Genomic DNA, 27,769 nt, shown 5'->3' with positions numbered 1-27,769 from the left:
TTATTTAAATAGACAAATCTAAATAAAAGTAACAAGAGAAATCAATGCAACTATTTGAGAATCCTAGAAAAGGAACACATGAAAATAAAATTTAAAAATTATTATTTTTAAAAATTTCCAATATACTTGCTAACTTAATTAAAGCAAAGCTATCGCAGAACTCAGACACAGCATGCCCAAATGCCCAGTTGTAGATCAATGGCAGTCTAATGAAGATATTTTTAGTGTGACTCAATACTGCACAGGAGAGAGATTAAAATAAACTGGGAATAAAAACAAATTTAGAGCTTTGTGGTTAAACGTTAAAGAAAGTTCTTAAATCCACTCCAGCATATAGAGAGTATCTATGTATTAAAAATGCAGATCATTTTAATATTGTTCACTAGTTTTCAGGAAGGGATTAAAACAGAAATAACTCCTGAAGAGACTGATAGAATCCTGGACAGATATTTAGACACCTCAAATAAAAACAGATGCTAACAACAAATTACAGCATAAACAATTAGCAAAACGTGTGGATTAAATGCTTACAAATGTAGCCAGAAGCCTTCTGGCTACTGGAATGATTAAAGCCAGGAATATGTACAAGATCTTAAAAATCCAGCCACAGTTAGTTTCTTTTAAGGTAGACTCTAGGTTAAGCTTGTGTTAAACCTATTATATAATCACACTGATTAAAAATGCAAAACATGTACTTACAAAACTTAAATTAAAAAAAAAATCTAGATTTGAGCTCTGAAAGTCTAGTAACATCTGGGAGGACCAACTGGAACTGAAACAAAACTGGTTAGACAAGAGCAAACCAGTGGATATAAAGCTTAATTAAAAAAAACCAGCATAAAATTCCAAGACCAATGAAAAACTTGCTAAAACCAACCCACAACCTGCAGTAGTTTAGTTTACCAACAAAACAAAACAGGGTAAAGTAAGAGGAAAGTTACTGGAAGTGTGACCAGTCTCTGCCAAAAAAAGCCAGAGAAAGCCAGAAAGGCCATCACATGAGGAGCAGCAAGAAACCTACCAGAGGAAAGAACTGATCAAATATGGCTGTTCCCAGAAGCAAGCAGCGAAATATTCAGCTGCTTAATCCAGCTCTAAAGAGAGATGAGCAGATGGAGGGAAATGAAAAAAGATACCTGCAAGAATAACACAGGATCTCAAAAATATCTTAAGAGATTTTTTTACATTTTTACATTGTCACCTGTGATTGTTTGCAGAAGGCGAGACAGAAGCAGCCAAAAATCCAGAGATGTAAGTAGACTCAAGATCTAAGATAAAGCCATTTAATTAATTCACTTGATTAGCAGAAAAGAACTATTCCAAATAAAGCTGATTTATTTCCAAAGAAGTATAAGGTTACTGTTCTGAACCATGGCTTGCAGATGGTTATGGTCACTGATTTCTTTGTCTGTTGCTTCACCTCAAATTGCTGTAGAGTGCTTGGATTTTTGTTTAGCTTTTCCTCACCGCTGAATGAGTTGTATCACTAAAAACAGTTGTGGTTGCCATAGCATGCAGATCCTTCTGCCTAGTCAGTCTCAGTAATGAAACACTGACTTTCTAGCGAAGTTTTCCAAAAGGTCTGTAGATGAAGCATTATCACTTGATTATCTAGTCCACTGGTACGCAGATTAAACACAATAGACACACACAGTCTTTCTATGTATTAATGTAGGTGTATTCATATACAAAGATAACCAGATCCTAACCATGAACTTATCTTGTTTTAAGAATGCAGTTTAATATATTTAAAGCTATAATGGTATTTTTCTCTTCTGGAAAGAAAGTGGATGAAGATCCAAACCCAACAGTGAGTTCCCTGTGCAGGATCAGGAATGCCTATGCAGCTAATTGCCCATTTTGAAATTTCCAGGTACTTTAAATCATCACTTAGCATTTACAAAACATAACCAAGATATTTTTCAAAGAGCAGTAGCTAATTATCAACCCTTTTCTCTTCAGCAAAACACCACAAACAAAATCACTAAGAATATCTACATTAATCAGTGATTATGGAGTGATCCTGCAGGCATTACTTCTTAGCTCATTACTTAAACATGTCTCATAAGACTGAGATAACACCTCAGCATGAAAACAAGCAAGCATGTTACTTAGGTCTTGTGTTAAGGGAAAAGCTTCAACTGAAGTTTCAGACTGACACCATGTAAGAACCTTGCCTCCTCAGTAAAGTTTTTCTTTAATTTATTCCATAGAAAAAAATTAGTAATTCCAACCTGTCTCAAGTAATCTGACCAAAGCAGGAAGTTCTTCAAACAAACAGGTTGCCAACCACAATCACAACATCACAACTTTATTGAAGGAATCTAATGGAAAGAGACACCAAAATCTACCACCACTTAATATGTATGGTGTAAGTGGGAATTATTTGAAAAGCTCAGGCCACCAGTAAGGTAGTAAGACCATCAACATTCATCCCTGAAAAACACACCCTTTTGAAACTACATGAAAGAGCATTTGTAGGTACTCCATATTTCAGTCTATTGGAGTTTTGTAGTGACTCCTTCAGAGAGCCATTATGCAATAACATATCAAAAGGAGTATAAAAAAAATTTACAGGACTACGCAATGCTCTTACCTCCATCCCCAAGCTGCAAAATTACTGCTTGCAACCATGGAAACTGGAAAAGGAGATGCAAAATGCCAAGTTCTTCAGGCACTGAAATCACTACCTTACACTGAAGAATCCCAAGGCACCAGCACACTGGCAAGGACCAAAGAGCACATGAGCCAGAACAAGCGTGTGAAATGTTCGTTCTCAATATACAACCTGCCATGTGTTGTTTCAGAATCTTAATGGGTTAACACTTATATGTCAGGGGAAAAAGCAGGGGGACTTACTGTCATTTGTGCAAGAGCATAGAATTCACAGACAGCTCTGATCTGGAGAAAGTTAAGGGCCAAAAGGCTGTTTTGTGGTTTGGCTTAATTTAATCAATGATTTTAGAGCCCCATCAAGTATATTTGTGAAATAAATCACAACATGGTATCAAGTAACAGATAAACTATTACCAGCCACTGAAAGACCATCACAAAATATTTTTCACAAGGTATAAATTAATATCAGTATTTTATTAGATTGCAGGAGGGCCGATGGGGAGATTGCTTTAAAAACTATTCCTTGTCAGTGTCAAAGAACCAGCTGGTGACAAAGGGTAACAAGACTCAAGATGGGATCAGATCACTAGGTTACAGGGTACAAAGATGGGCATAAGGCATATCAGGCTGGATTCTCATCCAGGATGAAGAGGCATTGCCCTATCGCTATTATTTAAAGTTCTGGCAGTTTACATGGAAAGACTGAAAAGGAAGACACTGACATGGGAGGAAGAAATTCAAGATTAACTCTGGAATTTATCAACTTGCCCTACCTGGCCCATCAACAGAAGAGGACAACAGATACAGCCAACGATTGGGAATGAAGAAAAGCCCTTGTATTCTAAAGTTAACCTGACCTTGGTTAGTCCAACCTAACTCTTGGATCTACCATGGGTATAAAGAGAAGGGTAGCTGACTGAAGTGTTGCTTCACTGCATGAGGTGATAAATGAAATAACCCTGGCTGTTGCTGCCCACAAAAGGAGAGCTCAGGTCAGCAGGAACACCTTTATCTTCCACAAGGACAGAATCTGGTTCTACCCTTTTTCAGCTGTCCTGGGATAACTGGGACGTTTCCGCTTAGCGCCAGTATCAACAAAGAAATAAATCCCACAGAATACTGCTAAAATTTTATAACAGCTGGAGAAGGCAAGTACTGAGGTTGTCATCAAGACAGACACTGCTTAGCTTGCCTGAATCAGCTGCTTTCATGACAGCTTTTGGCCAACAGCATCAGATATAATCCTGGATGCTACCCCTTACTTTGTGTTACCTGCTGGAAGAAAGAAGTTCTCAGAATCTTCCATTCAGCTGACGTAATCCCTGCCTTATCCCTCCTGCTTAAAAGGGAGAAAAAAATTGATCATGGCCACACACAGAAATGAAGGGAGCAGCCTCTAAGGTAGATGTAAAGCTGAAGACAGAACAGACGTCTCTATGTTTACCTAGAATACTTCACAGTCAAATCATCGCCACAACCTTTGTAGAAACTGTAGAGACAGGGAATAATAATTCATGGCGTGTAGTTTCAGAAGCCTGTCTGTCTGCTCTTTCTCAGCATGCTTGACTCCAGATTTGTTTGTTTCTAAAGGCTAGTTATTACAGAATCACAGAATCATCTAGGTTGAAAAAGACCTTGAAGATCATCCAGTCCAACCTTTAACCTAGCATTGGCAGTTCCCAACTACACCAGATCCCTCAGCGCTATGTCGACCCTGCTCTTAAACACCTCCAGGGATGGGGACTCCACCACCTCCCTGGGCAGCCCATTCCAATGCCTAACAACCCATTCTATAAAGAAATACTTCCTAACATCCAGTCTAAACCTTCCATGGCGCAACTTGAGGCCATTACCTCTTGTCTTATCACTCATTACTTGGTTGAAGAGGCTCATCCCCAGTTCTCTGTAACCTCCTTTCAGGTAGCTGTAGAGGGCGATGAGGTCTCCCCTCAGCCTCCTCTTCTCCAAACTAAACAACCCCAGTTCCCTCAGCCGCTCCTCGTACGACATGTGCTCCAGACCCTTCACCAGCTTCGTTGCCCTTCTCTGGACACGCTCGAGTAATTCAATGTCCTTTTTGTAGTGGGGGACCCAAAACTGAACACAGTCATCGAGGTGCGGCCTCACCAGTGCTGAGTAAAGGGGCAAGATCACTTCCCTGTCCCTGCAAGGACCCTTCATCAAGCCCGACCTACCTCTGTGATGACACACCATCTTTCAATTAGCAAGAATGATCACTTTCTTAGATGACCAAAAATCAGAGATACTAGCAAAACACAAATTCTTCCCACTTTACTGTATAAAACATCCTGCCCTGAAGCTCAATAGCTAAGCATGAAAACATCCAATTTTAGGTGCAATAGCAGATTCTCTTGAGCCTCCTGAAAATGTGCAGTACAAAGATCTGTCCTTGTGTCATACACACTCACAGTCTATCAGACCAAATACAGATCCAAATGGAAAGCTCAGCATTAGACTTGAACTATGGCAATTTTCTGACAAGTTCTGGAAGACCTGAAATCAACAAGCTGATTACACTGAGCAGCTTACACATTATTTTGACCTCTGACATACCTTCCAATATTCTTTGTCATGAGATCATCTCTCTAGAAATTAATCCATAGAGCAGGTGAAGGACATTTAACTGTTTCAAAACCTTGTGTGTGAGAATCTGGGATGACTGCTTTCTATACGGTGGGAGAGCCTGCAACACACACTCCCTCCCTTCACCAATTCTTCAGAGTCTACCTCAAGAACAGTCCACAACACAGGACAGTCCCTTGTGTCTCCTTTTGTTTTTTCTTTCTTGCTGTGCAGAGAGATGTGAGGAAGGGTGACCACACTGGACCCACCCCTGGACAGAGGGAAATAATCCACAGCTGGTACATGACTGATTTAAGGCTCGCACTTTGGCTTTGCAGATGCATTTTGTTAGGACTGCAGATATACCTGGTTACAACTGACTGCTCTTTCCATTTACCAGAGACAACCACAGCAGACACGGACTAGGCAGTGACCAAGATCTGGCATTGCTGTGGGTCATAATCTGTCATATCATCACAAACTGAAATTAACTGTGGCTGACATTAGGACAATACCCACTGATGGTGATAACCATCACCAAACAGCTGGTACTTTGTAAAGCAGCCACCCATAAAATGCCATTGTGCACTGAGTCCTTAGATTAGTCCTCCTTCTGCAACAAAAGATTACACTGTGGGAGTAGATTAAGGGTGCACCTCTGCTAGCATTTTAGTTCAGATCAAGAACACATTTTTGAAGCAAATATCCCAGTCACCAGCACTTACCATGTTTTGGTTCGCATCAGGTGCAGCCACAGAGTGCACAAACTGAATTCCTTTCACGTGAATCTGAAGTGAAAGATGTGCCACTCACCACTGATGAGCGAGCGTTCAGGCCATAGGACCAGATTAATGGTAATCTGAAGTAACACCCTTTGCCCCTGAAATGTGTGCAGTGTGAACACTGGGTCCTCAGCACCAACTTTTTCATCCCCAGGTCCCCTGCTACTGCATCACACAACCCACAAACGTAGATAGAGCATCAGATGCTCTGCCTCCTGGCTTGTTATTTGGATCAACATAACAGAGGCAAAGCTGCAGCTGAGTCCTTAGTGACTGCAATGCTCAAGAGTATCTGGGATAACATATAAAACTTGGTATTAAAGGGAGAAGGATCACTGGAAAAGACTGATTCAACACTACTGGATTTCATGGTAATAAACTCCATGAAATTCCTGATTTTACTCTTATGTAATTAAGAGCGTGAGAAGCTTGTACAGCATTAAACTACTGATAACATAGCATAGGTTGTTACTGATTTTACCCATTTATAGAGACAGGTGTTGACATTGTATGTATAGTTGTAAGGACATTATTCTGAGTAGTGTTGCCAACAGTACAGAAAGGAAAAAAACCCAGCGATAACTACCAAACAAGGCATTGTCCCAACTTTCACGCATTTCTGTGTGGAAAATATTTATCAAGTTTTGCTAGAGCTACAAACAAAGAAAAATATTCCAGGGACACTGGTGACCTTCTAGCACAGAGAGCTGTTGAATTCACTTTCTGTGCTTGTTTTCCTTCCAAAAGACAGAATTAGGCTCTTGTTTCTTGAACTTTATGTGACATTTCTTATGCATTCTCCTCTTTGTTAATCAGTGACGTTAGAAAGACATTATATATGATTTTATTCACTCCCATATGTGGTTGCTACAAGGAAGCTACACAAGGAGAGTGAGACCTCATAATGACAGCAGGTAAAAACCCCCAAAGGCCTAAACACTGACTAGAATAGTAAATACTTCAGGATGGCAGACTTCAGATAAATGCTACTTTCAGATCTTGTGTCAAGTTCTGCATTTCTATCTCAAATGCCAATACAGCAACATTAACCAATTGTGCAGGAGGAGAGTAGATGTAGAGTTTACCTGTAATGTCTAGTGCAACACAGACACTCATTTGTGAAGAAAAAAAAATAATTAAAGAGGAAAAGAGAAATTGCCATCTTGTGTCTTTCACGTCAGGCAGAAAGGAGAGGAAAACAGAAAACTAGAATGGTGTTGGATGGGAACCAAAGGGAATCCATACTTTTATTTCACAAACATCCCTCTTGTAAACAAAGGGCTCAACTATCACCACACGTACTGCAGGCTGCACCACTTCTAGCTCAGACCCTGTGCCACCATTCACTCCTTCAGCACAAGGTTTTGAGCTCTTCTATGGAAACCAATCAATGATCCAAGGGTACATTCACACCATTCTGACTAGTGTTGGTATGAGCTGCTCTGCAAGTCTGCTGTATGCGGCAAGGACTGCTCAGCCTTTCCTCTCCCTCCCTCCCTCCCTCCCAAGCACATATTTCGTTCCGCATTTGCGTACTCTTCTGGCAGAATAGATGGGAGCAAGGGAAGAATGTGTCAAACACCTGTTGCTCCTTTGCTTCTCCTACTTCAAGTCTTCTCTGTCCTTTCATCTCCTTCAGCACAGGGCAACATCTGGATGCAGGACTTAAGCATTTTTCCAGCAAATAAAATGTATTAGCAAAGAATCAAACATTGGGATTTACTGGTCAAGTGATCAGCTCTTCCTCTCAGCCAAATGCTCTACAGTATTTGTGAAGCTTGGAGTTTTAAAAGGGCAGGAGTTTTGAAAGCTCCCCAGAGCTAAAATTGATGTTTATTTCTTCTTGGATAAAAATACTTCTACGCATCTGAGCCTGCCCCAGATCTTATGCTGCTTAAGTATTATGTCACTTACATAAAGAACCCTAGTACAAGTATTGAACTCACCAGGTCAGTTTGTTTTTTTTCTCCTGTTAATAGTGTATAGATAGATTGTATATCTGAGACATAGAATCAGGCATACAAATCCAACCTGCACATAAAAGAAAAGCATAACCTAATGGGAGAGGACATCAGAAAAACACTGAAAAGAAATTAAGCTGTTCTGTTTCCATGTACTGTGACTCCCAATCCTGAAATACAGCCTGTACAGAGATATATGCCATTCAATTGCTACTTACACTGAGCAGTCAGATGGCAACTCTTTAATGTAGTCCTAACAATGGTGGTTTTTCCCCCACATGCTTTACTTTTGCCTAGAAAGACCGGTAGCTTAAGAACTCCCCTCGAGCACACTGAACAAACTAATTTCCACCTCAGCTTCTATTGCAGCTCCAGCTGAACATTTGGCTTTGAGTCAGCTGTGTGTCCTGAAATAGTACACAAACTGAGGATGAACAAAGTCATTGAGAATATTCTGGCATCACTTCCTTGCTCTCGCTGTGACCATATGCAGAGCTTCAAGGGCTTTCTTGTATTATTATCATTTTTTAAACAAGTATATTGCTGCCTTCAGAAGTCTGAATAGTGCCTTGACCAATAGAAGGCAACTTGGAGCTCTCTGGCTAGTCCGCCTCAGGCTGTCCACTGACTGATTTCTTTTTGCTCTAGATGTTGGATGCCACAATACTCACTAAAGGTTGACTTAACAAATTCAAGTCTACTACTCTTTGTCTCTACAGCCCCTATATATGGCCCCCAAACAGGTCCCGACGCCGACACCTGATAATCTGTGCTGCAAGACCCCCCAGCAGCCTCCTGCTGTTGTCACAGCAACCCACAACAGACTCCACAGACACAGCAGGGGGAAAGAAGGGGGGAAAAAAAAGAGGGAGAAAGAGAAATGCTCCAGGTTTTTCGTAAATGACGCTCAGAAGTAGCGAGCGTCAGGAGGTTCCAGCTTCCCGTACACATCGTACCCCTCTATCTTTGCCTTGCACCTTGTGGCCTCGCTGGAAGAGGAAGCCAGACAGATCTGCTTCATCAAGGGCTCAGCCCGCTCTGCCCTCGGGGGAGGGGAGGGACCCTCCTCTTCCCTCTCCCGGCGAGGCGGGAGCGCACCTGCGGGGCGACGGGACGCGCAGGGCGCCGCCACCCGCCCCCTGGGGAGCCGCTGGCTGCCGGCCCCGCACGCGCGGCCGCGGAGGCTGCGCCGGCGGGTCGGAACGCGATCGCGCCCGGGCGACGCGGGACCTACCCGGGAGGGCGGGATGCCCGGCAGCCGGGGTGCACGCCGCGGGACGGGACGGGACGGGACGGGGTGGGTGTCAGCCGCCGCCGCGCCCCGTTCCCGCTGCTCCTTACGGCGGCGGGGCAGCGGCAGGAGCCAGCCCGGCTCGGCAGGGAGGCAGCATGCCCCCGGCGCTGCTCCGCCCGGCCCGGCCCGCCCCGCGGCGCTGACTCGGGCGGCCGGGCGGCGGCGGGAGCCGCGCGCATTGTGACGTCTGCGGCCCCGCGTTCTATTTTTAGCGCGGCGATTGGATTTCATTCATGAAACCCGGGCTGCGCGTAAAGGGGCGGCGGCTGGAGCCGCGCCCGCCGCCTCCGCCCGGCCCGGCCCGACCCGCCGCCCGCGCAGACAGCGCGCAACCGCCGGCGGGGCCGCCCGGGGGCGCGTCCCCCTCTGCCCTCCTCAGCCCCCCAGGCACCAGCACTCTGCGGGGGCTTCCTGCCGCCGCCTCGCACGGCGGAAAGTCGGACACGAAACTCGTCCCAACATGACTGAACACCTCCCCCGCCGCGTGTATATATATACACACACACACACACACACTATATACATGGTGTGTGTGCACTAACGATGCAAAGGTCCCGAGGGCCTCCCTGGGCAATCCCCTACGCGGGGTGCGCAATTTCTTAGTGCAGGTGCTGCTGCTGTGGTTTGAAATTACTTCGCTCTATTTTCACTAATATTTGAACCCTTCGTGTAAAAGGGACACGCACAATTAAACCACAAACTCCCTCGCCGCCTTCTCTTCAGCTGACGATCTAGACTTGGGAGTTTTCTAACCAGTGAAAATGGCTCAAGGCCCTGTCTGTAACCGGGAAAAGTGCTCACAACTCAGCCCAGGCTCCCTGCTAAAACACTGCTCTTCGGCTCTTCTCTTTACCACTTGACATCAACAAAAATATAACCAGTAAGGGACACAGGCACAACTGCTGCAGCTAAGGGAACTTTTCTGTCATAGTTGTGACTGGTGGAAAGAAAATACTCTCTCACAGCACCCTGGACTCACACATTGCACAGTCCTGTAGCAATAATACAGGAATTTTTTTGAAAACATGTTATAAAGTTGTTTTTAAAACATCACTTCCAGCTAACAGCACCAATAACAGGTTAACAGCATCCAATTGCATTTGGTTATAGTTGATTACTTACATTTTTCATATGCCCAGAAGCCAAATGTACATTAACCAGGCCAGACTGCAACAATTTTCAGTTGAGCACATCTGTGTCAAAAACTATGTTTGCAACTTCATATCTCAGGAGGCTATTAGGTGGAGAAGAACAATGTGCCTCATTGCAAATATTAAGTGTTACTTCCCTAGCTTTGCACAGTTTGGATGGACACGACAAATGCATCAGAAACTAAAACAACTCTCTGACATCTGCTTGCAATCAAAGAAATAGCGAATAGATAATGCAGGCAACAAAAAGATAAAAAAGGTCAACAGATTTAAAATTTATAAATACCTTCCATTTTTTAACTTTCAAACTTTACATGAACTATTTTTTCTCCACAAATAAGGGCTAAAAATTTTCATTCTATGCAAGAACAACAATCCTTTTGTATTCACTTGTTTCTAGGACACAAAATTTTTAGGAAAACAATAATGCCCAGGTTCATCCCACTTAAATCAGGGGGCTGAGCAAAGCGGGCTGATAAAAAGGGTATTCCTTTTACTGGACTGTTTCAGTATGGCAAATCTTAATTCCTTATTGCTACCTTTGTTTTACAGTCTAAATGATCACTTTCTGAAGAAAAATCACAGAGCTAGAAGCCCATGTCTCTATTAAACACACCTAGACTATCACTGCTGCAAACAGAGTGAATGTTATCGTCAGAACAGGTGAATTAGCATCATGTGGGAGAAAACTGATACAAAGCAACCAGACTTTCTGATACTGACACAAGAAGTAATGAACTACAATTAAAAAAATCCCCAAACTTTAGATCTGCTTGCAAGCTTGTTACAGAGCTTTTCTACAGGAATAGAGGAAGAAGGCAGGAAGAAGGGGGAAAGTGTTATTTTTAGTGCACAACAGTAAATTTAGCACAATACAGCAATGACAAAGATTAGTCAGGTGGTTAAAATGGGAAAAAGAGAAACAGGGTTTTGCTTTTGATGGGGATAAAGAAAAGGTCTCGAGTTTCTCTTTCTTTTTTTTTTTTTTTTTTTTTCTCTGTTTCATCAAAGGGTACCCAGAGCCTGAAGGCTTCTGCAGCTGTAGAAACAGCTACATGTTACTATGTAGTTTCCATTTTAATGACTATCTACAGCAACTTTTACCATTTAGTGCTTTCCCAGCAGAAACGTGTAACTTTCTTACATAATTCAGATTGCATCTTTTCCAGCAAAGTATAAAATAAAACCCCAGCAGCTAGAAGATCTCTCTTCTCTGCCACATAATCCTGTTGAGCTGTATTTACATTTTTCCAAACTTTTAAACAACAGTTGAGTTTTGACCATAAACTTGAGTGACACACCTTGAGAAGCGGCTGGAATGCATCTCTAATAGGGGATTAGAGATGTAGAGCAACCGACAGTTTCTACGCTTTGGTACAAGAAAGCACAATAATAAACCACAAGTATTCCCACCGACTTTGCATAAGCATTAAAAATATATGAGTGGTAAAGCTTTATTCAATTAGATGTTTAAGTATTCCAGGTAGCCAGCTTGGATTCTTTTTATTTGTTTGGTTTTTGAGGGGAATAACAGCTAAAGGGAAAGGGAGAAGGAAATAAGTTCAATTTTTGCAAGCAATCCTAAAGGACATGGCACTGGACCATGGCTAGCATTTAACTACAGGGTCTGCTTTTGCCAAGTCCATACAGCCTTACAAAACATGATCATGGGCTGCCAAGTGTGCCCCATCATTGCATCTCCATTATGTGCTTTTAACACTATCACACAACTTAGAGAATAACTTGATAAAAAAGAATAAAATAATAATTAAAAAATGCATTCACACCCATGGAGAATTCTATTTACTTAGAACTACCTTAGTTTTGCTAAATTGCAAAACACATTTGGAAGTGCAAATGTAAAGTTATATTCCCATATGCTCCAACATCTTATTTGTTACTCTGGGGCTAAATTAACCTTTTGTTTTTGAGAATATATTTCTCAGATGATTAAAAAACATCAGGAGAGAACATCAGTTGTGCATAAACTGTAACTGAATTTACAAATAACCTTTCTACTCCTGGATCTGGAGAGTTAGTTTAACTTCAGAGGCTGCTCCAACACATAGTGTTAGCAGAACTCCTTAGGGAGCTTTCTACCAGCTCAGAAATGCTGAAGCTCAGTGCCCTCAGGCCCTTCCATCCTCTGCACTCCTGAGATGCCACACAAAGGCTCAGGAGTAGTCAGGTTGAAAAAATACCAGTCCAGGATAACAGGAGGTGCAGGAAGAGGGGACTACAAGCATTTACTTCAGTTTCTCTGCCAAAACTCTTCTGGAAGAGGAGGAAATGGACTAGCCCATGCTCCTTACCACCCCATCATAATCTACATCTGCTGTATCTGCAAAAGAATGATAGTCTAAGCATGGTTAAGTCTGGGGTTTCATTTTTGTATTACTGTTTACCAGCCTTCTGAGAAAGTCTACATCCCAGGCCCATCCAGACTTGATGCCATGTGGAAGCAAGGAGTGCTTCCCTGTATTAGAGGTCTAGGTAGGGTCTATCACAGATGCGTGCTTAAAAAAAGAAAATTAAAAAAAATCTAGTGATGTGGCTCCTTGCTCCCTCTGAGGATCTACTCAAGATTTTCATTCAGGACAACTGAGATTATTTCTCCTCTGTTTTTGGTAGTAACACCCAAGCATGAACGCAGTTTCCTAAGACAAGTCACACACACTGATAACTGTCAGCATGGACATTTACAGGACTGGGCTTCAGTGTGCACTGAGAGAGGGCAGATCTGACATTGCAGAGGCAACCTGGGACAGTCCAAAAATGAAACTCAATAGTACAGGACAAACTAGAGTTCCTCTCTCTCCCTTATCCCTGAATGCAGGGGCCCTTCATATTAGAAGAATTTAAGAGCATGTTAAGATTAAAAGACTGCTAGGGGAAATAAATTTAAATTAACAAGGAACTAAGTAAAACTAAGTAAGTTAAATTATCCTGTATGGGCATACGGCAATCTCACAGGGACAGAAGGTGCTCTCTACAGTCCATGAAACATGCTTTCAACAATACAAAAGAACATGAATGAAAGACGTACAACCAAACTAAGGAGACATGTGGTACTTCAGTTATGGACTTCACCATCCACCCATTGTATGTGATATACGTAGTCTCGGCCAGCTGGCAGCATGTGAATTAAAATATCAGAATTACCCAGCTCCTGTCACTGAAGTCTACTTTTTCCCCACGATTAGGCTTAGAGGCTTTAATTATGTGGGTAGATCAAAATAATTTCAAACTACTTCTGTAATGGATTAGGATATATTTCATTAGATTTTATCCATTAAAAAAATCATAAAGAGAATAAATGCCTTGAAAAAACTATGTAAATGCACCTTCTATATACACTGAAATAAAATGCAAGTCATTTCCTGTCAGTAAAATTTTTGTATTAATGGGTTTGCATTCAGAACTGTAATGTACCCAGGCCAAATGCTTATGCATTCACAATTAGCTTTCTTTTCAGAAGATTATATATTGTATGCAGTCCTTTTCTCTCTTTGGTGTAATAAGGACAGAGTTTAGCGTATGAGATAAGGTGCTTCTATTTAGTGACGTCAACATCTATTCTCAGCCAACCATACAAACTGACCAGGCCAGTTTCATTCCTTTTCATACTATCCCACACAATTGCCTCAAATCTCAGAGATGGAGACATGTAAATATATAATGATATCTTCACTGTGTGCATTAGACACTAACATAGACCACTATGCATTTATTTGTCAGGGTTTTTTACAGTTATTCACTTAATTCTAAATATAGTGCAAGACCATCATCACTTAAGAAGCCTGCAGTGCACCAGATGTTATGAGAGCATTCTATGAATGATATATAGCACCAGTTGTTTGCCTTATGAATTGTATTTCCACATTCTTTTTCATTAGGAGAGGGATATAAAATGCTTAATATATGCATACATTTTAAACAGCTGGGTAAACAAGAAAATGACCATCTAGAGAAGAAAAATACCAATACCTATAGTTTGGAATAAAAATTAGATACCCACCACTTTTTCAGAGGGTTATATTTCAAGAATACCTTAGTTTTTAGTCTAATCATGTGTAAGACATTGGCTTTTGCCTGCCCCCGCTTCCATAATTAACCTGTTAATTATAAGACCCTGTTCTCCCCACCTCACCCAACAACAGAATCACAGTTTAGGTGGGAAAGGGCCTCCAGAGATCATCTAGTCCAACCTCCTCCTCAATGCACAGCTAACTTCAAAGCTCAATCAGGTCAAGGATGGTAAGTCCACAGTCTCCAACCTGTCTGTTCCATTACTTAGCCACTCACTATGAGGATTTTTTCTTTACAGTCAGTGAGAATTTACCTTGCTGCTACTTGTCACTGCTGACTCTTATCCTTCTATTGTGCAGCTGCGGGAAGAGTCTGTTTTCCCCTATAATCCTTTGTTAGGTACCTGAGATAGTAATTAAATGCCCTTCTAGCCTTCTCTTCACCAGGCCAGATAAACAGCTTCCCTGGTCTCTCTGTGTACATCTTGTGTTTCACTCCCCTAACCACATTAGCGGCCCTTCATTGCACTCTCTTCAGTTGGTCAATCTCTCCCAGTATTACGAAGTCTGAAACTGGACACAGTACTTCAGATGCAGCCTCACAAGTGCCGAGTAGAGGGGAATAATCACTGCCATTGACCTCCTCGCTACACTCGTCCTAACGCAGCCCAGTATGTGGTTAGCCTTTGTTGCTGGAAGGGCGCTCTGCTCAGCCTCTTCACTTGCACTGTCAGAGTCTCTCTTATGAAACCTTACAAAACTATCACTGCTTTTGCTGCTACACATCTTTTACAGGCTGCATAGTCTGGTCTTAAAAGGAAGTGGATTCATTTCAGTAGTTCCAGTCTGCAAAGTTAGGTGTACCAGGATACAATTAAGCAAAATAAAATTTTGGCTTAATATTATGAACAGCAAGAGAAACAGCTGAGTGGTTATATAAGAGTCTCCCAAGGGAAGAAGTGACAGAGTTATGGCTTGCTGCATTCACAACCCAGAGAGGACAAGGCTGTATTAAGAATTTGTTGTACAGCACAATTTTCTATTAGATGTGTAATTTTTTTTAACGGTAACAAGTTTGTAACAGCTTGTATTTGCTATACTCTCTGCTTCTAGATCCTCACAACTACCACATGGCTAAGAAAGATTTAATCAGCTTATAAAAACAGTTCCAAACAGAAGCTAAATGGGAGGAACTGACTAGTAGGAAGATTGCTTCTTGAATGTGTGTCATTTTGCTGTTTGGCAAGGGAATGAAACTGGAAGCCATTGCACCAAAACATCATAAGATTTTCTCCCAACTATCCAAACCATGCCTGCTTTATTAGCTATTTTCAGTATTTATGGGGTTTTCCAAGGCCCAGGACATTTATCTTCAAAACCAATGGTTTGCCCTCTACGGCAATCTCGTGGAGTGTTATATTTTATAAAGCTCACTAACCAAAATTAAGGGTAATGCTATGTTTAATGCAGCAGTGAAAGTCTGATTAATACGAGAAGTATTATTCTAATTTCTTGACAATTCTGTCCCTAACTATTGCCTCTGTTCACAGACTGGGACATACCAGAAATACATTTTCAGCCCAGAATAACTCTTTATTGCCACGTCACAGGACAACATTCACACATATATGAAATGCTAATCCCAGGAGCAAATTCTCACCTTGAAGAACTGATTTCACACCTGTACTATGTTATCCAATTATCTCACCTGTAGTGCTGTCATCTGCATAACTGTTCAGAATTTCTTAAAATATTTCTGCCATCTAATCAGATGTTAATGGAATGGAAAGAACTTCTTTGTGGAATGAAATGAGAGGCATAGCAAACAGTTAGCTGGGGAAGATTTTCTGTCTCTCTGACCTTCTGGATAGCTGTCGGTGTCCACCCCTCCTCTATGTGGATCAGTCAAAATGCACTTCTGTCTGAGTTTCAAAGACACAGTGATATCTTGGAACCCCTTTATACTACAAGAGGAGGTTTTCAATGGCAAACACAGTCTTTGCTTCCCACTCTTGATACAAGCTATTGAGCTTTAAAAGCCATATATAAATGGATCAGCTCTTATTCTTTAAAGCATTATAAATGCTCTCCCTGCCTTTTGAGGCTTATAAAAATCACCTATTGTATTAAAAGCCTGGTAGCTTTATATGCAGACGGATACAAAATGTAGACCAAACATTAGAAGCTAAAATATTGGTCAAAGATTGCATAAATTCTACAGCAGCGATACATAAATAGAGATCTCTGCAATGACATGCCATTACTGTTCTGAGTGCTTATAAAGAGATCATGAGGACAAGTCTTGAACACAGATCTCTAATTACAGGAACTGGAAGGTGTGGGGTAGGGGTAGTGAGGGGAAGAGAAGCAAAGTGGATTTTCTCTCCTTTTTCAGAGTTGCCAAAGACTAGTATTATTGGTCTCTGACTCACTGCTTGTATCTAAGAACAGCAGCCAACAGCCATATTCTGATCTTTATAGGGTATCAAACCAACAGAGCAGGATTAAATAGTAGAATCAAGGACGGCTTAATCTCACCATCACTAATCTTTGAGAAACAGACTTATTAACTACAACTTACTCTTCTGCACCTCTGTTCCATAGTTAGCTAGATGCGAAAGTAAAAGATCTCAACTATGGTTTAAGAGCCTAATATAAATCCTGCTGAAACTGATAGTGAAAAGCTTCCATTTACTCCTCTGAGCTTCAATTCAGATGATAACTCAAGAAGTCCATAGAATTAGTTGCAACATGCCTGTTTTAAAGATGAAGACTTGTAACTTAAAGTAGATGAGACCAAACAGCACTGAATGAAACACCTATCACTTTAATAATTTTTCCACTAAGTTGTTCAAAGAATGTACTGGTTTGGATTACAATTTCCCCCCAACAAGATTACAGTACAATTCTTCATTTATTTTGAAGTGTGATCCTGCACAGTAGCAACACTATGGCTTTAATCATTCAAGATCCAAATTCAAAGTCTGAAACTCCTGTTACATTCTGCACATTCTCCACTTTTGAACCATATATTTTTTTAAAGAGAAAGCTTTTCCAAGAAGGTAAGACATTGTGCCTCTTACCACCATTCACACCAGTTTAATGACATAATTTAGTTACACTAACACAGATTGCCTTGCAAAGACTGCACTTTTTCAACACAAATTTAAATTCAGTGAGTTAGACTGGATTATATCAACACAAGGTTTCTACTGTCCAAACACTGCTCATCTATTTTAGCAGTTTACTTCCATATGTCTAAGCAAATCTAGCTACCGCTTTTTTGTTTCCCCAAAGAGTCAAGGCCTTAAATCATATGCAGAAAGAATACTAACAAGGTTAATTCTGATGGACACCTTTCTCCCCCTGAAACGCTTTCTCTAAATTCTAGCAAAACTGTGTAGCTGAAGGATAACAGTAATTGCAGAAATTGCAGAGGAATGCACATAAGTAATCCATACAAGCTAATGCACACAAGTGATTCAAGTTTAAGCAGCAGGGATTGAAGACAATCTGCATGTTTCATCGCAAGCTGTTTGATGAGACTTTCCCAAATTATGTTTATTAGGAATAGTTACCAAAAAGGATTCTGTTCTTTTTTAATGCTACCATTCAAAAGCCATCAACCATGAAAGGACATTATTTCTTGCATGTGTTTACAGTTTTTACAGAGGGTGTCAAACATACTACCTCCAAGAGCTGTCAAAGTATCATTGTTACAGGCTTGAAATACAGATTAGGCAAAAGACAGCTTAAAGGATTCAAGCTACTATGTATGCCATGTGATTTTCAAAGATGGAGAAAAAGACATCACTTTACAATTACACATACACAAACTGATAACTGCAGCATTTAAATACATCAGGAACAGAATTTACCTTTGTAAAATTAAAACCAAACTAGAACCACCAGCAGTGGCTTTGAACTTAATCAGGCATTCGGGGAGCTTTAATAACATCAAAAGTATTTCCATGCCTTGAAATTTCTCATGCACTTGTTGCTTGGAAGTCATATTGCCAAAACATCATGAATTCTACTAAACAGTTTTTTTCTTTTTCAATAAAGTAGCAAGGCATGTAGCTTTTTATTTTTAAAGAACCCTTTACAGTCTTTTCTGAGTCAGGCAAGAGTCCTTTTCCTGGATAAGGGTAGAAGAGAACTACAAAAGTGTTAAATCTTGTTTGCTCCTATACATATTGGCAAAAGTGCTAGAGCAGAGTGTGTTTTGTAGCATTATAGAAGCCTCAAGTGAACTGAATGTCTCCCCCAACTCATCTCCAAAATATTTTTGCAGGAAAAAGTATGAAATATTTACAGAAGCAACTGCCTATAAAATTTTTTCAAACCATATCTGTTACAGAAGATAAATATTTCTCCACCATTCCAATTTAAAATAGGTGAACAGCACTTATTTTTTACATTAGGCTTCTAACTGAAATTCAGAACTACAGCTAAAATACTATGATACTATTATTGTATGTTGAGAGCTCCTTAATTATAGTGTTGCCAGTGGGAGCCACTGTTGCAAACCCACAAAGAAAGGAGGATTAAAAGAACTAAATTCACCCCTGGAGAAATTCCAGTGGAAACAGTTGCATTGCTTCCAGATAAGCCTCACCCACAGGTAATTTCCTTAGAAGACTGGGAAGTATTTTTTGAAATGTTTCTCTTTATTTGGTGACCAATAATCTACATATATGCCTAAGCACATATGACAGTCAAAAACATGTATCTGAAAAAGAGCCAAATTTAAGGAGTTCAAGTGTTAAGCAATAGTCATAAATCAAGAACTGAAATAGGGATAGTTATAAGGGCCACAACATATAGATCTGTCTCAGGTGCAAATGGTACCTGTTGCTCAGGACAGTTATTGGAACATCTGCCCATTTAAGAGCCCCTGTAGAAGCGTATTTCACCACTGACAAAGTGGTGAAAACAATCAAGTATCCAAAGCTCAGGTCCTGTTACCATGCTAATAGTGTTGCAAACCCTCATCTTGAGAGTGCTAGGCCCTTGCTTCCAAGTGTGAGACACAGGTAATTCCAGTTGGCAAGAGGATGCTCTGGGGCAACAGCACTGCTTTTGTATCACAACTTGAATTTCTTGTGTTGGGTACCTTGTTGCTTAAGCTCCCTGAGTTAACGGACATTTCAGAATTGCATCGTTTCTTTCTTCATTTCCAACCTAACAATAGGAAAGAATTGTTTCCTGATTCTGCACAGGTGTTGTGAGAATCATTCATTCTCCTTTATCAAAAGCACAGGAAATCCCATGAAGTTAGAAATGTGCTTAGTACAGGATTTCAACAGTCTGTGATGGACAGTGCTAGAGAACATAAATTTAATTACAAAGATAAAAAGCAGTAAACAGCAACACTGCCCCTTCCTCCCACACCCCAACTGCAGACACACATCAGCCCCCCAATTTTCTAATCTCTAGTCATACGCAATAATAAGCTTATGAAGAACTAGCTCAAGCAGTTTTAAAATTTAACATCTGCTCTGCTACATTTCATTCTGCTGAAGGTTACTGTTTGACACACACCTCTGCTGGTTTTGCACAGTCCAGAACTTTGTTTTTACCTGTCTGAACTGTCAGCTAAATTAAATTGCCAGACTCTGTACTGTAGTGGCTAACACACATGTACCTATTTTATTCAACTGACTGTGGAGAAAGTAATCTCTGAGAGAGCAGTAGCTTCTTCAACCAGAGAGCTAAATTTACTACTACTTGTCTCATAATGCTCAAGTGACACAGAAAACCATAAGCAAATAAACCGTGACTGGGATATTAAGGAGCAAATAACACCTCTACAAAGACATGCCTTCCACAGATGTAGGATTTTCTGATTCAAGCACATGACAATAAGAAAGTTAACTTTTGTCCAGACCTGCAGATATGTTCTCTTCAAGAAGTGAGACCCAATCACATAAGCAACAGAAACTGGTGTGGAAACAGTGAGTTTCCAGGAACCATTATTCTGTAACTTAATTACATAAGCTATGAGTGTTACTCTGAAATTCATTTAGGGACAGCAAATCAGGCTGGGAAGTGAGACTTGACATCAGGAGCAGAGGTGAAGAGAGATATTGGGGTTCTTAGGTGTGCCATTTGCCTTAATAAGTACCTTGTGATGCTGAGATCACTTTTAGTGTATATTAAATAATTCATAACGTCACAACTTGCATACATGATATCTTATATACTGGCTTTCGGGAACTGCATTACCTATAAAATTACTTCTATTTTTGTTCACAAAGTATATGTTTGTCTTTGATGATATGCTGGAGGGGGCTCATTAAATTACTAATGTAACTATTAAAGCTATTAAATTACCAATTTTGAGGGATCAATTCAAAGCACATTGAGATAAGCATAAATCCAAAGTAAACCAAGTGTCTCTTCACTTCAATGACTCTCCTACGAGGCTCTGAATGCTGAAATCTCTTTCTTCTGAGCATTAACCCCTTCTTTGTATGGCGCTCCTCAGCCAAAACACTGAAGTAGTTATTCCTAAGGCTCATGAAACATTGTTTGGTAGTACATAATGACGGGGGGGGGGACACTGCTTGGTTTGTGTTTACTTTGCGAGCCCGGGGGAGAGATTGCTCCCTAAGCTTCCTGACAAGATGCTTATTTTTATTCACATTGTCACCATGTTTTCCCATGAACAAATATTTATACTTCAGAGGAAATGTTTCAGTAACATGCATCAGGCAGGATAAGCAATGTGTTCACTTCCCTTCCCTTTATTATGAGAAAGCAATTTTGCTTACATGAGAAAGTAAATAAATAGATTCCCTAGAGATGCCTGGGAAGGGGTCATTCTTGCAGGGAACCCATCTTGAAAATATTGGCAGCATGTCGCTGTGTTAGATGACCTGTAGAGGTTTCATTTGTAATTGCAAGAAATGAATACATCAGAGATTTATTGTTTCCTTTGTTCAGAGAAACAGACCGCTCTTGTACAATCCTGTCTTAATTAAAATATTTTCCCTTCTGACAAATTTTAGTAGCATGTTATATTCCTATCTGCATTATTATAATGCACATTTAATATATATGGCAATATATAAATCCACCTTTTGTAATCCCTCTGAACATATAACAGACTGACATGGCCAACAGGTGAAAATGACCTAATTTCATTGACTACTCCAAAATTTGAGCAGGGGGCTGGACTATATGATGTCCTGAGGTTCCTTACAACCTGAATTTTCCTGTGATCCTAAATTAAGGAGATGTATTTGGTTCTACTAACTTATGTGCTTACTGTATGAATCTGTGAAGATCTGGGTGTGGGCCTTGGCAAAAGCATTATTAATATGCACCTGTAATTCAGGCTGGCAACAGCCCCACCTGTTCCCTAGGCTGCACAGGGCAGGAACAGAGAAAGCTGCGTGGTTGCATGAAAGAGTACCTGTGTATTTGTGGTACAAACTCTTTCTTCATCACAGGATCTCACTCATTTCCTGCATCTGCAGTTAGTCTGCGTAAGTATTCACTCTTGAAAATTAGACTTAGCAGCTTCCGTTTCTTTGATGCTTTGAAGAAAAGCTCAGCATTGAGTCAAAAGCTACTATGAGCAGAAGTCACCCATTACACTAACTCTGCAACAATGCAGATCCTTTATACATTTGTTTTTATCTACTGGAATATCAGAACAAAGCTGACTAATCCTGTAAGTGAAAGGATTAATTCTAGGACTTTTCAGTTGAAAGTTCTCCAAGTCACAAATGCTGTAACTTTACTTGACCAAAAGCTGCTGGACAGAACAGCAGCAGTGACAGGCAACACTGAAACAAGTCAGGTTTTTTTTTTTCCCCTGGGAATACTTACCTCACAGAAGAAAACAATGTTCATATCCATTTTTAACAGCTTGGTCAAAAGCAGAATTCCATTAAAGTTATTTCATGTCTTTCTCTTACTGTGGCACTCCTGAAGGGGAAAGGAGAAAAAACAAAGGAGAAAAAAAAAAAAAAAGAGAGACAATAAACCTTAATATTTTAATCCTAAAATTACAACACATGCAATACCAAAGACATCTCCTATGATACATTTTATATTGTAGAACAGGCCTGCTTGGTCAACAAAACAGTCTTTAAAAATTTCAAACAGGTAAATTGAATATCAGCATTAAAATACTAACTGTTCACAACAGTGCACTGAAGAAATCATGGTTAGATAGATGAGTTTTTGATCATAACTGGAGATTGACACCACTCTGTCAAAGCTTGTTCTTGAATAATTTTCCTCTGGATTTAGACTAAAAAAATAAATCACCTTATGTGTCAGAACCAAACACTGCTGTATCCCAGTTAACCAGCTCCTCACACGTTAGCTAACAGACACCAAGGAGGGGGTTTTTGCCCACCTTCAGGAAGGTGACAAGACTCTAAAATATGAGCTGACAGCCTGATGACACGTGAACTGGAACTTCTGCGTTGCTTTCACCTTTGGTTCAAACAAAATTAATTACAGAAGTGCTTGTTGGGTTTGGTAAATGTCTGCATTATTGTGGCTTGGTTCCCATCCAGGAACAAGGATGAGTTTTTTCCAAGAACCAAAGGTGGGAGCAACATTGATTTCACCTCAGATGCTGCTGTAAGAGCAATGCTCAATGGCACATGTAGCTTTCAGAGGTTTTGTGCTAGCTTGAAAAGCAGAAGTGAAATGCAGATTCTTCAGCTGAAGAGACTAGCAGCCTGCTTAGCTTTTCTAGGCATTTCTCCCTCCCTATCAGCAACATTTCAGAGTTGAATTTAGGACCAAATTTAGTTTCTCACAAAAATACCCACCTTCTGTAGATACCCTGCACAAGACAACAGTGAGGGTGAACATAGAAAATTAAGTAACACCTCATTCCACCTTTGTGGAATAGGCAAGCCACTGGAATTGACACTAGAACTGGAGGCATGATCTTTATATCCCTCTAGAAGTCATTCCCTTCCCTAGAAGCAACTTTGTTATTTACCCACAAGCATTTCAGTGGCAAAGGGCATATCAGTCTGCCTTAACTGCCATGTTTCACGCAGCTACCACTGTTGAGAATCTTCTCACTATCTTTTCTATTGTCTTCACCCTGACCTTCTCCAAGGCAGGCCCTTACAGCTTCCACACGTCATTTCCTTTGTGAGCCCCACAAATAACAGCCTCATCCCACAGTGAAACAAAACCACAAATAATTAATTAAATAGTGGCATTACCACACACAGGGCTCTCAAACTGTTTAAATACCTATTTATGTGATACTGTACTATTCATAACTGTTCACTTCTTTCCTCAGTACTGATGGAAGACTAGAAGTTATTTGCAGCTTCCTTCAGAACATCCCTTTTAAAAAAATATCTAGTTTATCTGATCATAAACTCAGCTTTCTCTGTTTTTAATTCACTGAGATCCCATACATTTAAACCAGCCTTTTTCTGCTTTGCCCTCACTAAAAGCCACAGATATGGCCTCCATGGGTATGTCGAGATCCTTTTCAGTCTCAGACATGCAAAGCCATTCCACCAGCTCATTCATAATTCTTTTTCAGAAATCATTAATTATTTACATTATTGTCCCATCAAAGGCCACATTGAGCTCTCCCGTTTGCTGAGAGATTTTTTTAATTGTTATGCTGTAAAGTCAGACCAGTTGTTTGAAGAGTGTAATCAGACAAAAATGTAGTTAAACCTGATTTTCATCATTACTAAAGCATAAGCCCAAAAGTTCCACTTCACAGAAAAAAAGTTTCTGGCCTCCATCCCCCTGCCCCTCAATTTTACCTCAGCTTTCTGGTTTTGAAGATAGTTGGGACCACAAAAGAAAGGTTCTAATCTTAATTAGCATTGTGCTGCCTGATTACAACTCCAAATTATAAATATCTTCCCTACCGTGGTAGTCGAGGCAGATATTCTATTGCTGCAATGATGATCTGCACTCAGAAGAATCAAGCAGCTAAACCTTACATGCAACTTCCTTATCTGAGTCTTAAGGAGCTCACAGCTGAAAAGAGAGACGGCTTTATGCCACTCTTACCCTGCGTGCCTGCACCAGAGAGCATCAGTTCTGGCTGTGGCAGTGCAATTCCTTCTCTCTCCCATCCGCTCCTGACATAGGCAGGCATTACTTGAACTAATGCTCACCCACAACTGCAAGTGCGCTATGGTGCTGTCTGCAGGACACTGGTAAGGTCACCGTAAGATGAGGGAAACTAAAGCCAGCTGGAATAGAAAGTAATTCAGTGTGGGATGTACTTATACGGTCTAATTCTCCAAGGTGGGGAACTTCCTTTAAATGGGTGGGACAGGGAGGAGCAGGTGGTTGCTACTGCAGGTTGGCAGGTGATACAGTCGCAGTGCAAACCAGGCCCAGAAGGAATGCAGACGAGACCATGTGAAACACTGGGCTCCGTGGACCGCTCCTTGGGGCCAACACGTCACGTGTGATCTGGCCTAGGAGCCTCTTCTGCTATGGACACGTCACTCCTCTAACACAATGACACTAGAGAAAATTCAGGGAAAAAACCCAATTTTTCTCCTCAAATCCACCCCAGCTTCACCTTTTCTTCTCCACCATTTTTAATTTTTTGTTTTAAAGATTAATACCAAACTAATGATATTGCAGAATTTTATCCTGTCAACCTACTTAAAAGCCTCCTTTTACTAGCCTATCATCTCTATGTATTGGTTTCATGTTTCTGTAACATCACACATTTTCAGTACATCTGCCCAAAATCTCTTCAGCAAGCTTGAGGGATTGTGTAGAAAAGTAACTGCTTGTAAGCAGGATGGTTCTGCTTTGTTTAATGTGGCCTTACTTCAAACTTTTGCCTTTAAAAGTTCAAATGCTGGAAGAAGTTCAAGTAAAAGAAAGAGCAGAACCTTAGTTCACTGTTGTAAACTTTGCTATGACACACCTCACTGTACATTACATGGTTGAACAGACAGTAGAAATTTTACTTCCCATTGATACCTAAACCAGCATTTCCTCTCAACATATTTTCAAACCTTTAATGTTCCAGAATCCATAGTAAATGCAAGTGTTTTGTCCTTCCTACTTTGGTTTAGACAAGTGTGCTTTTTCTAGCATCTCCCTTAGAGATAAAGGAACTTTTTCCTATATTGATTACATAGACAAAAGTAATTGATGGCATGTGATGTAAATACTTCTATTTAACAAGTACAAATGATGGCATTTGGTGAGCAGTTGACAATCAGTTTCTAAAAGAAGATGGAATACTATGCTTGCCACTAACCCTACCTTAGGAGCACCCACAATGGCTTGGTTAAGCGGCTGCTAAACAAAAGCGTATGTACTAAAGCTCTAATCTCCTACGCTACCCAAGTAGGGAAAAGTTTTTCCCTTTTCTCATTCCTCTTTTCTGAGAGCTGCAAAAAAGCAGGGCTGGGTATGGCCCACTGCTTCACGCCAGAGGTCCTCAACAACTGGAAGGAACAGAAGGGGCTCTCTAACCTCACCCTTTGGAGACACGTCCTTCTCCATAACCAGCTCCTCTTGTATCCGGTTCTCTACATGCATTTGCAGTCTGCACTGATTGCAAATTTCATTCATGTAATGCAGAGACCCATTAATAATTCAAGATTAGAAAGGAACCTAAGGGCAGGAATATTCCATTTTTGCTCATGCGATAGATGTTACTTTGCTAGTACGTCAACTCAAGTTATCTTTGTGCATGCTACGTTAATTCAGTAAATTGCTTTTCAAACAAAGTGCATTCAGAAAGTGCCTGGAGAACCCATATGAGAAAAAAGTTTAATTTTTATGGTGAAAGTGCTGATCAATATCCAGAAGGAGAAATGTGAACAGATTTTAGTTTTGTCCATCGAGTTTTCAAACAGAGGGGGCAGCCAGAATAAATCGTATAAAGCAGCCCTCTGCACGAATAAGTAAAAGTCATATCAGGTGTAGCGATAAATAACCCAGCACACTATTTACAGCGTGTTTAACCGGAGAAATAATAAATACGTCTAACGGTATTTAATAGCCCGGTGGCGTTGCGGCGGGCCCGCCTGCACACCCAAGGGAGCTGTCAGCGTTTTTAGCCTTACCGGGGAAGGGAACGGGACACCAGGTCGGGCCAGGCAGGTGCCGGGTCTCCCCCCGGGGCGGGCCGCGGCGGCCCCGCTCGGCGGCCCCCGTCAGGATCTGCCCCCGAAGCGGGGCGGCGGCGGCGGCCGGCACCTCCTGGCCCGCCGGGCAGCGCCGCCCCGAGCCCCGCAGCGCCTCAGCCGCCCGCCGCTCCTTCCTCCGCGGCAGCTTCCCGCTCCCCTCCGGTCCAGCGGAGCTTGCCACCCCGTCCGGCCGCGGCCCCGCTGGGTCACCCGCGTCCCGGCAAGCGCCCCGGAGAGACGCGGGCAGCGCCTGACCGCGGGCAGCGCCTGACCGCGGGCACCTCCCTCCCTGCCTCCTTGCCCGCCCGCGGGAGCGCGACCGGGGCCGCGCGTCTCACCTGAGCGCGGAGCGGGTCCCGCTGGGGACTGGGTACAAGTGCCAGCCGCCGCCGCCCGCAGCGCACGGCACGGCACGGCACGGCACGGCACGGCACGGCACGGCACGGCACGGCACGGCACGGCCCGCCTCCTCAGCGGCGCGGCGCGGCCCGGGCGGCGGGGAGCGGAGCGGAGCGAAGCAGCCAACCAGCCCCCCGGGCGGGCTGCGCCGGGCCGTCACGTGAGCGCGCTCGAGCACGCGGTGCCGTTACGGCCGTTACAGCCGCGCGGCGGCGGCGGGAATGGGGGGGAGGGAGGGGGCGGGGCGGGGCGGCGCTCGGTGGTGCCGCGCGCCGCCGCGCAGGTGAGGTGCGAGGGCTCCTGCGGCCCCGGGGCGGGTGTCGCCGTGGCCCCCGCGGTGCTCGTCGCCCCTCGGGCAGCGGCGCGCCGCCCTTCCTGCCCTCGGGAGAGATCGCTTCCAGGAATTGAGGGGCTGCCGGGGCAGGAAATCCTGCGGGGCGCTAGGAGGGGAGCGGCCGCGCCGGCGGGGCCCGGCTCGGTTGTCCCCGCAGCGGGGGAGGTCCCCCGGCCCCCGGCCCCCTCTGGTCTGGGAGCAGCACGGCCACCCACGCTCTGTGTAAGCACACGCGTGTGGAATCCCAGTGCGGGGTCAGGGTCTGTGCGTTTCTGTGGAGTGTGTGTACTGCGGTGTTTAACGATTCCATCTGCTGAGTAAATGACATTGTTCACCTCAGTTTCCCCGCAAAGAATTTTCATGCTGAATCGTATCTAAAGAGCGATGTTAAGCCCCTTTTCCTACCAGGATGCTTCCTATTTACCATGTCCTCAGGGTGTCTGAACTCTGTGTCAATAATACACTGACAGAACTCTTTAAAGAGAACAATCGTGGGAAGTCA

The 27,769-nt window shown here is 42.2% G+C and overlaps 1 protein-coding gene across 4 annotated transcripts in view; it reads right to left on the bottom strand.

The window, feature by feature from the left end:
- The window catches only part of RHOBTB1 (Rho related BTB domain containing 1), a 55,313-nt gene extending 28,398 nt beyond the window's left edge, over positions 1 to 26,915 (bottom strand). Inside the window, exons 1-2 of one of the 4 annotated variants that reach the window (XM_074830345.1) lie at positions 26,873 to 26,915; positions 22,255 to 22,353 (exon numbers count right to left, since the gene is read on the bottom strand). The gene's annotated coding sequence lies outside the window, so the exon portion shown is untranslated. Of the gene's footprint in view, positions 1 to 9,176; positions 9,347 to 22,254; positions 22,457 to 26,872 lie in introns of those variants that run through there. The other 3 variants (XM_074830349.1, XM_074830347.1, XM_074830346.1) reach the window with 3 other exon arrangements.
- Between the last annotated feature and the right edge of the window lie 854 nt (positions 26,916 to 27,769).

This window comes from Strix aluco, chromosome 7, assembly GCF_031877795.1.
Source record: "Strix aluco isolate bStrAlu1 chromosome 7, bStrAlu1.hap1, whole genome shotgun sequence".
Taxonomy (NCBI): domain Eukaryota; kingdom Metazoa; phylum Chordata; class Aves; order Strigiformes; family Strigidae; genus Strix; species Strix aluco.
Note: the sequence above shows the minus strand (reverse complement) of the source record. Positions and strands in the feature narration are given on the sequence as shown.